Source organism: Zalophus californianus, chromosome 12 (assembly GCF_009762305.2).
Source record: "Zalophus californianus isolate mZalCal1 chromosome 12, mZalCal1.pri.v2, whole genome shotgun sequence".
Lineage (NCBI taxonomy): Eukaryota > Metazoa > Chordata > Mammalia > Carnivora > Otariidae > Zalophus > Zalophus californianus.
The window spans coordinates 48,134,431-48,145,434 of record NC_045606.1 but is presented as its reverse complement, the minus strand read 5'-3'; the positions used below and the strand labels follow the sequence as shown (position 1 = coordinate 48,145,434).

Genomic DNA, 11,004 nt, shown 5'->3' with positions numbered 1-11,004 from the left:
TCAGTCTCCTTATTTCTTAAACATGCCAGGTATTCTCCCTCCTGGAACTTTCTTCCATCGGGTATCAACATGCCTTGCACCCTTCCCTCCATTAACCTATTTAAAATCGCAGACCTTCTTTGCTTTGTGTCTCCATAACAATTATCAGCATCTAACATAATACCTATTTTACATATTTACCTTGCTTGCTTCCTATCTCTTATTCTACTTACCCCCAGAAGTAAAACTTCATTACTGCAGGAATTTATTGTCTGATTTGTTCACTGTTGCATCCTCACGAATGACAGCAGAACCTGTTACATCATGTTGGTTGAATTACTGATTGTGGTAGAAGTAGTCAATGCCTGATGGATCATTTCTACCGTGGTGCTCTGGAAGTTAGTCCTGCAGGTCCACGGGAAGCCTGCTCTACTGCCTTGCCAAAATTTGGTAAGTGCTAACAGTTGTCCTCACCCCTTACTAAATTGATCTTGAGTCCCTTCTTTACTCTTTTACCCACAGTAGGCCCTAACTGGGGGACTGATTTTTGATCACTGAATGTGAATAGATCTTCTGATTGAGCTCTATTTGGAGACTCAAGGTAATAAGAGACTTGCTTATTATTCACAAGCAACCAGTGTTTTAAAATATCAAACTAGAAATATCATGGAAAAACTTGTTAAAACTGTTTGGACCTTAGAGATCACCCTTTTGGTAACTATTGAACTATACTGAAAGTCAAGTGAGATTTGAGAAGCAAGCCTGATTAAGATGAAAGGAGCAAAATATAGAAGAATGGGAATGAGATATGAAACATTACTGGAAGTATGATTAAAATAGTAGTAAAATAATAAAGCATTTCTACAGTTTTGTGGCAACAAATCTGAAAACTTTAGAGACAACAAAGATGCCTCTAACAAAATTTAAAATTCTAAAATGATCTCAAGAGAAGGTAAAAGACTTAAGCCAATAAAAAGTGATTGAGGAGTTTAAAAATTTGCCATTAATAAAAGCCACTGGAAGCACAGATTTTCACAACGAGTGCTATCAAATCTTTGAAAACAAAACAAAACAGATAATCCCCATGTTATTTAATCTAGTACAATTCACTGGAAAAATCCTTAAAACCTCATGAAATTAGCGAAAAAACCAAGTGTGGCCTAATCTTACATAGAAATGCAGATGCAAAAATCTTTATGAGATATTTTTAATATCTAAAAATGCTTCAATGTAATTATGCCAATTTATAAAAAATCACAGTCTTATTGTAATATCAATACATCTTGAAAAAGTATATATAAATTAAGTAGGAATTAAGTAGGAATAAAATATGTATATAAATTAAGTAGGAATAAAAACTACACAATATGACAAAATAACTTCCTTCAAACCAAAACTATCATTCTAAATTATAAAACTCTCATTACAAATAATATAAAAAATGAGATGAAATTTCTACTACTATCACCGTTTTACAATAGAATGAGTTAAAAAAATTGAAGTCAGTATAAACCCTGGAAAATACTTTTTTTCCTAATGAAAATATTGTATGCCTCGAAATCTCAAGGTTCTAATTAAAATCAAAATCAAGGAAAAATTTGAATAAGATAATTTGTTAAGATAGAAACAAGGTAAATATGTGAAGATCAACAGATTTTATCTATATTTTCTGTAGACAAATGACAATACAAATTGAATATTTATAATATTCTTACAGATTATTTTAGGAGGAAAACATCAGATCTATATAAAAATACCTATGAACCTTATTGAAGGACATAAAACAGTATTGGACTATGGAAAAATGTGATCTTAGATGGGAAGAATTAATATAGTAAAAATGCCAATTCTTTGAAATATACTATAAATTTGAACCGCTTCTAAATAGAACTTCATCAAGGTTGATTTTAGAATTCGATACAATGACATGAAAGTTTGCTTGGAAAAATATGTCTACAAACAGCCAAGAAAAGTTTCATATAGAAGAATGAGAAGCTGGGAAACTTGCTTTACACATTATTCATCAGACTATAAAGTCACTATAATCAAATCAATACGGTGTTAGTCATATGGAGCCATAAAAAAATAGAGAATCTAGAAAATAGATGTCTGTATGTGCAAGTTTTATATATGGCACATTCAGTGGGAAAATAATTACTTATTTTATAAATGGGGCTACCAATTAGCTCTTTACCCAGAAGGAAACTAAGTTGGGCCCATTCTCACTGTATGGGCTGATCAATACTATAGCAGCTAGACATAGGTGCTATTTAAATATAAATTTAAATTTAAATTTGTTTCTCAGCTACATTAGTCACGTTTTAAAATGCAGCCAGTGTCTCTTATTGGGCAGTGCAGATTATAGAAATTTTCCATCTTTGTAAAATGTTATATTGGACAGCACAGATCTCCTCTTTCTCTCTCCTTGTGCATATATTTACTATATAATATTTAACATTTATACATATATAAATATGAACTAAAATATGTATATAGGTATATATGTGAATATGTACACTTAAATGTTACCAATGCATTTAAAATTTAAATATGAAACACTTAGAAGAAAATCATCAAGGCTACATAGGCAATATAGGAGTTGAGGGGAAACTTAATAACATGACCAGAAAGCCAGAAAAAAATCAAATAAAAAGAGATGTATTTGACATAAAAAATTTTAACTTTTGTATATGCCTAGATACCAGTATCAGTTGGGGTTCTTGATTGAAAGCAATAGCATCTATTTTATTTTTTAATTTTTTAAAAATTTTATTTTATTATGTTTGTCACCATACAATACATCATTAGTTTTTGATGTAGTTTTGATCCATGCTTCATTGTTTTCACGTAACACGCAGTGCTCCATGCAGTACGTGCCCTCCTTAATACTCATCACCGGGCTAACCCATCCCCCCCCAAAACCCTCAGTTTGTTTCTCAAAGTCCATCGTCTCTCATGGTTCATCTCCCCCTCCAATTTCCCCCCCCTTCATTTTTCCCTTCCTTCTCCTAGTGTCCTCCCTGCTATTCCTTATGTTCCACAAATAAGTGAAACCATATGATAATTGACTTTCTCTGCTTGACTTATTTCACTTAGCATAATCTCCTCCAGTCCCATCCATGTTGGTGTAAAAGTTGGGTATTCATCTTTTCTGATGGCTGAGTAATATTCCTTTGTATATATGGACCACATCTTCTTTATCCATTCGTCTGTTGAAGGGCATCTCGGCTCTTTCCACAGTTTGGAGCAATAGCATCTATTTTAGGTATATGTAGCAGAAAAACAATTTGGAAGACAGCTATGCTCACTGCTAGATCACCAATGCTGCACAGAGAGTTTTCTCTGTGGAAGAGAAAACACGTAAACCTCATTGAGAGACTACTTTTAAGAAGATACCATTGCTACCTCCTTAGGACATCGATAACTACAGCTACTGTCTCAACTTGATTATTTCCAAGTTGAAGTTAAGCGCACGTGAACCTGATAGGAAGAGGCTGGGGCCTATTCTCTTGTTCTAGCTGCAAGGGAGCATATGAAGACACGTTTCTAGTTTAGGGGACAGGACTCATAAGTGAGAAGTTCTCACCTAGAGAAAAGGTGTTCACTATTTCCTGAAGGAACCACAAGCATGACAAATGTCCACCACACTAACATAAAGTCAGCAGACAAATGATCAAATGGCAGGGGGACGATTGCAACCCAGATGAAGATGAATGTTTAATGGTTCTATAATACAGAAAAAGTCCCTACAAACTGTAAAGAAAAAGACAAACTACCTGATAAATAAAAACACGTCAAGGATATGAAGAGGGAATTCACAGCAGAGTAAATTCAAATTTCCTCTACTAAAAATAACAATTGGCACTTCATTGAGCAGACTGACAAAACTTAAAATTTTTAATAAACCTGTTGGGCAGTGGAATATAATATATAATAAACCTGCTGGTGGGCTGTGCTACTGGAATATAAATTATTCCCACCTTTTTAGAAGGCAATTTAACAATGTAAAATTTAAAATAACCATAGTCTTAGAAGCAACCCCATTCCTTAGAAGTAAAAGCACCTCCATATAAAAATATATATACAAGGATGCTTATTTTCCTTTTTTGTGGCGGCAAAAGACTGAAACTGAATGGACATCACTTAAAAAAATACATGATATATTTACACTATGAGCTATTAAAAAAGCATTTACAAGGAATGAGAAAAATCTATGTTATTTCTCTTGGAGTTATTTTGGCAATGAGTTGTTGAGTGAGAAAGAAGAGTAAGATGCAGAGAACCAAACAGAACAACATACAAAACACACTGAGAAACTGAAGACATTGAGTTTTTTTTTAAAGATTTATTTATTTATTTTGAGAGAGTGAGAATGAGAGAGAGAGAGTACATGAGAGTGGGGAGGGTTAGAGGGAGAAGCAGGCTCTTCGCTGAGCAGGGAGCCCAATGCGGGACTCGATTCTGGGACTCCAGGGTCATGACCTGAGCTGAAGGCAGTCGCTTAACCAACTGAGCCACCCAGGCGCCCGACATTGAGTTTTTTTAACAAGACTCACAATGGGTTATGGACGTGAAAGAGGGTAAATTGATGCAGAAGGAGAAGAGGAACAGAGACTTGGGGAGACAAAAACAAATCAAGAGTTGCAAGTTAAAAACATGATGAGGAGTACTGGGTGTTATACACAACTAATGAATCGTTGAACACTACATCAAAAGCAAATGATGTACTATATGTTGGCTAACTGAACATAATAAAAATAATAATTAAAAAAAATAGCCAAAACTCTTATTATGGAAAACTGCTTACATGAGTTATATGTATACCTATTTCAAGAGAAATTATAAAGGAGTTTAGGTTTCTAAACTTGAGACATGTCTAAAATAGGTGAAACAATATTTCATATTACAAAGTAATATATAAAGAATGATTCCATTAAAAAGTAAGTAAATAAATGTGTGTGTGTGTGTGTGTGTTTGTGCCAGCAAGACGACAGGACACACCTATTGATACTGGTTTCCTCAGAAAGGATAGAATCAGAGAGCAAAGAGTGATTGTACTCATTATAGTAATCCTAATTTTGAAATTCAAAACATATTTTTAATTAAAATTATATGTTAACATCCTGTAATGTATTATAAAGGAAATAAACTCTATTTGATTCAGAGAATAATTGGAAAATATCAAGTAAGACAGGGTGGTTTGGGATAGCCTTGCTGAGGAGAGTAAGCCGAGACCTGAAGGATAACAATAAGCTGTATTGTGGAGGGCTGGACAAAAATGTTTTCAGCTGAGTCCACAGGCCTGATAGCTTGTTTGAAGGGCAGAAAGCCAGGGCACCTGCTGTGTTGGGAGCATGTGGGTGGGTTGTGTGAGTTAAGGTTAGAGAGGCAGGGCCTTGTGGACCACTGCTAATAAAAGTTTGGTTTGTAGACCACTTCTTGTCAGCAAGTAAGTAAGTACTTAAAACCTTTGTAGCAACTTCACATTGCTGAGGCTCCAACATGTGATTATCAGGTATTTTCAGACTTGCTAGGTGCCTATCATGTTGCAAATTGCTACTGGTCATGTGCAGCAGGACCACATGTCAGTCCATGATGGATTAGAAAAAAGCAAAAACAAAAACAAACTCATCCTCTCCACAGGTAGTTAGAGAAGCACTGTTGTAAACCCTGGAGAGATGTTTTGTTGCTATTCTTAGAGTATTGGGAGACCACTGAAATTTTTAAAATGAAATGAGCCTTTAGGGGAGTCTGAGGGACTCAGTTAAGCGGCCAACTCTTGATTTTTGGCTCAGGTCATGATCTCTGAGTCCTGGGATCAAGCCCTGCGTTCCACTGTGTGCTCAGCAGGAAGTCTGAGGATTCTCTCGCTCCCTCTGCCCCTCCCCCTGCTCACCTGTGCATGCGCTCGCGCTCTCTCTAAAATAAATAAATCTTAATAAATGAGACTTCATATATGTTTTACAAAAAATAAAATCCCGAGTTTAAAACTGGATTTATCCCAGCTTTCAGTGTGCAGAGTGGATTGGAAAGGATCAAGGGTTAAAAAGAGGAGAGTAGTTAAGAGACTTGTGGTGGTGCAGGTAGGAGATGATGCTTCCCGGACTGGGTGGTGGCAGTCGTATAGGGGAATGGAAGAGAAAAAGTCATGAGGAACCATACATGACTTCTGATTTCTTTTCTTTTGCCTTAGGAACCGTACGTTATGATAACATCTGTGGAGATAAGGGATAATAAGAGAAGAAGAATTTGAAGGTAAAAGTCAAGAGTTGTGTTTCAAGTAGTTTTAAATTTGAAGTGTATGTTACAAACCAAGTGAACTTACAGTTCATCAGAGACATCTGGAATTACATGACATGGTTTGGGGCTTTATAGCATGTAGATATAGGGTGAACATGGTCCTGGTTTGTCCAGGACTGTGCCCATTGCAGTATTGAAAACCCCAAGTCATGGGTACCCTCTTAGTCGTTGGCAGACTGGGGCAGTGTTTAACCCTGTATAGATTATCCATGTGATTGGATAAGAGCACCCTAGAAGATCACACTCAAGGACTGAATCAGGCAAATCCTAGGAGGGAAGAGAATCTTAGAAGGTTAGAACTAGTGAGGTAGATAGGTGGAAAACAGAAAAGTGTCAAAAGGGAAGAGAGGATGTCAAGCAAATAATGCTGATAAATGCCAAGTAAGAAGAGGACAGAATAGTAGATTTGGCAAGATGGTGGCCACAAATGACCTTAACAAAAAAAGATTTTTAAGAGTGATGGGGGGAAAAACTACAGTATTTTGAGTTAAAGAAACCAGCATGACAGAATGGCAGAAAACAGGATTAGCAGATGCTAAAAAAAAATCATCCCAATAGCTTTGCAATGAAGGGGAATAGAGGAATGGGCAGTACTTAAAAGAGGCTGGAGAGAGTATAAAGGGTTGTGATTCAGTGTTAGGAAGTGAATCTCCTACAAGAGCGCTGGGGGTTTGCCAGCATTGAGTATCCATATGAAAATTTTAGCAAACATTTAAAGTGTTCTTTTTTCTTCCTAGTTGGTGATCTACAATTACATTCAGCCTCTCAGAAGCTGGCATGAAAAGTTTTAAAATGGACTCAACTAGTGTATGCGCTTTTCCAGGGGAGGATGCTAGAGAAAACAAAAGGCAAGCAATAATTAAAAGGGAATAATTTCAACTAGAAAATATGGACTCAAGGCCAGGTGAAAGAGGGAACAGGACACAGAAATAGAGGGTGAAAAGCAGAGTCAATGTTTTAGATATTTCACTGAAGTTGAAGAATGCAAGCTGAAACAACAGCAGGTGGCAACCAGAGAAAAGAGTGATTGATTTTAAGATTTCACGTGCAGTGAGTTACTGCTGGTGCAGTGTCAACATCACAGGCTGGGAACGGGGTGGAAGCACAGGTGATTAGAGGTGAGGAAGGGAAGGATCTGTCAGGCAGGTGAAATGGTTCATCCACATGAATTCTGAAGTCACCAATAATGATGGCATGAATAGGAATGGAGAAGAGGAAGAGAATGAGTCCAAAACAAATTTGAAGGAGTGATTGAGTCAATACATGAGAATAAGAAGGTGTAGGGGGTGATTTTGTCTGATGGTGTAAGCTTCAAACAGGAGGGAGTCATGCACACCAAACTCCTTTCCCTTCTGGTCCTGTGGTATATGGGGTATGATAGAAAAAGCACTTTGCTTTAGACTGTTGCAAGGAAAGTGATGTCATCAGGACTTAGGAAGTTAAAGATAATATTCACAGAAGAGTTCGAAGGGTTAAGGGAATCTCAGGATGACATACTGACTTCATAATTTGCAGGAGCCAGTACAAAATGGACATGTAGCAAATCATGTCCAAAAATCAGTTAGAATGTCACGATGGTGACAAATGAACATTACATCAAATGTGAGCCCTTGTAAGTGTGGGGTCCTGTGTGACTGTACAGGTCGCATGCCTGTGAAGCTGCCACCACAGTTTTTGGGGTTTCACGCGGCTAGGAAAAAGATTTGGGAGGGAAGGCAGAATTTGGTCAGATTAGGAGATATATTAAATTTCTTTGTTTGAAACTGCTCTGTGCCTAAATCCTTAAACATTATTATCATTTAATGCTTCTAATAGATGAGGTGAGTATTATTTCCTCATTTTACAGATAAGGAACGTGAAGCACTGGAAATTCAAGTTATTTGCCCAAGGTCACAGTAAGTGGAAGCCTGGTTTTAGATCTGTGTTTCTAATTAGCAAGCTCTGTAGCTTATCAGTGGATCTAGAGATAATTGATGGTTTGGGAGGCTTAGACTTTGGGTTGACCAAAGTGAACAGGAGCGCAAGATGTGATAGGATTAGTCCTCATTAAGTCCTTAGAGAAGGAAGAAGAATCAGCTACATAGTTTTTTGTTTGGTTTTTCTTTAAACTATATTGAGGTACAACTGACATGTAATATTTTAGGATATTAAAGTATACATTGTGATGATTTGACATACATTGTGAAAGGTTCCTCCGTTCTGGTTTGTTAATATATCCATCACTTCACATATTTATCTTTTTGTTTGGTTGGTTGTTTTCTGGTGAGAACATTTAAGTTCTACTCAGCAAAATTTCACTATACAATACAGTAGTATCAGCTATAGTCACCGTGTTTTACATTAGATCCTTAGACCTCATGTGTCCCAAGAAAAGAAAATAGGATATCACAGAGGCATCCGCACAAAGAGATACACTCTTCGCAACGCTATTCACAATAGTCAAGATATGGAAATAAGTGTCCACCTGTGAATAGATAAAGATGAGGTATGTATTTTTTAAATGGTTATACAATAGAGTATTATTCAGCTATGGGAAAGAAGGAAATCCTGCCATTTGCGATAACATGGATGGATCTTGAAGCATTATGTGAAGAAAAGTAATCCATAGAGAGAAAGACAAATAGTGCTAGATATCACATATACATGGAATCTTAAAAAAAAAAAAAAGTCAAACTCACAGAAACAAAAAGTAGAAAAGTGATAGCCAGGAGCTGGAGGGTGGGGGAGATAGGGAGAGATTGGTAAAAGGGTATAAACTGTCAACTCTAAGGTGAATAAGGTCCAAGGAGCTAAAGTAAAACATGGTGACTATAGCTGGTAACACTGCAAGGTACAGTTTTGATTCCCTAACATGTAAGTATTCTCAGTTACCTCTCATGTTCTACTTTTAAAGAAGAAAGATACTTTCTTGGAAATGTGCTTTTCAAACAAAGTGTCATAAGCAGAAATAATTTGGTTAAATTATTTGATGAAAGTTTGAGAAACAAAATTGGGTAAATGAAATCATTACTGACAGAGGTGGCACAAAAGGAAAAGAAAGTCCTCACATATGGATGAATTTTTACAAACTGAAAAAATATTTATGTCCCTTAGGAAAATTTGTGATCTAATTTCTTAGCGCTCTGGTTTGCTTTGGCCCTTTACATAAGAACCCAATAATCCTACCAGGTACTGCTTGGTTTGTAGGCAGAATTATTTCATTTATGACTAAATCTCAGTTTATTCTTTGTCTCCAGACTCTTTGACACTGCTCTGTGTGTGAGGGATTGGGGGAGGAAAAGATGCAATTAATTTCAGTCCAACTGATTATTTACCAATGCTTTTTGAAAAAAGATACAGCTGGTTGCATGATTTATTGGCCTATGTAATCTATGCACTTATTGAAATATGAATTGATTAATGTTCTCTGTCTAAACTTTGCTTTTGTTTTAATAGGCCAATTATAAATACAAGTTTGGGTCTGTTTGATATAATCCAAGGTGGAAAACAAAGAACAACTAAGGAGTAGGCCTCCTAATGTTTTTAATGCATTCCCTGAAGTCTACCATTTCCTTTCCAGTTCTGTATTTGAGATGAGTGCATCTGTTCACACACTTGTATATGTGACACCTTGTAAAGGCCCAGCTAGATTAAAAATGAAGGAAATATACTCAGCCTCTTCCATTTTCAGCATTAATGAAACAAGGAATCTTCAATTATGTTTCTTAGTTAATAAAGTTGTAGATAAATTTTCAGAATTAGAATATAACAAAATATAATGCTACTATATGAACTATGTCTATCACTATTTTGATATCATCCTTATGGAATTTAAGTTTTATTTTAACTTATAAAGTATATTTAATTGTTGTTATGGACTCAGTTGTGCTCCCTTCAAAATTCATACGTTGAAGCCCTAACCCCAATGTGACCATGTAGGCAGATAGGGTCTTTAAAGAGGAAATTGAGGTTAAATGAAGTCACAAGCATGAGGTCCTAATCTGAAAGGACTGGTGTGCTTAGGAGAAGAGGAAGGGATACCAGGGCTGTCTGTGCACAGAGGAAAGGCCCACGTGAGAACATAGTGAGAAGGCCAAGCAGAGAGGCCTCAGGAGAGGTCAGCTCTGCCAGCACCTTGATCATGAGCTTCCAGCCTTCAGAACTGTGAGAAAATCAACTTGTGTTGTCTAAGCCTCCCAGTCTGCGGTATTTTGTTATGACAACCCTAGCAAACTAATGCAGTCTGAAATGGTTTTATCATTAGCACTTAGTGTGAAAAATAATTTACATCCATCTTTTTTTTTAGAACTAGCTTATGTGATTTTGCATAAATGTCAAATGGAGACTAAAAAAATTCTATTTGAATGAAAATAGACATGATTTCCTTACTCTGAATTTAACATGTTACTTTACATTAAAGCGGTAAAGATTTTCACCTTCACAAATAATTTTAATCTTTTCACAAATGTTGATTTGATATTATCTAGAAAATATAGAAGAATAAGAGAAAAAGTAAAACATGATTTCTTATCCTACTATGTAAACATAATTACTAAAAATATTTTGATATATCAATAATTCCAGTAAAAAAATAGTCTAGGGATTAACTATATACTGTTTCTCAAATTTAAAATTGAATACATGGCTATTTCTGTGTCATTAAATATACTTCATTTGTACACACACACATTTTTTTGAGACTATGGCATCAAATTTTATTGCATGAATTTAGCGTAATTAATTTCA

The 11,004-nt window shown here is 35.9% G+C and overlaps 2 long non-coding RNA genes across 2 annotated transcripts in view; both read left to right on the top strand.

The window, feature by feature from the left end:
* The first annotated feature begins 346 nt into the window (after nucleotides 1-346).
* Nucleotides 347-7,127, top strand: LOC113911468. Its single transcript, XR_003516478.1, has 3 exons — nucleotides 347-429; nucleotides 6,173-6,234; nucleotides 7,017-7,127. It is a non-coding gene; the product is annotated as an uncharacterized LOC113911468 (long non-coding RNA).
* A 996-nt stretch (nucleotides 7,128-8,123) lies between these two features.
* The window catches only part of LOC113911466, a 65,126-nt gene continuing 62,245 nt past the window's right edge, over nucleotides 8,124-11,004 (top strand). The window contains exon 1 of the long non-coding RNA XR_003516476.2: nucleotides 8,124-8,174. This is a non-coding gene — a long non-coding RNA (uncharacterized LOC113911466). The remainder of the gene's footprint in view (nucleotides 8,175-11,004) is intronic.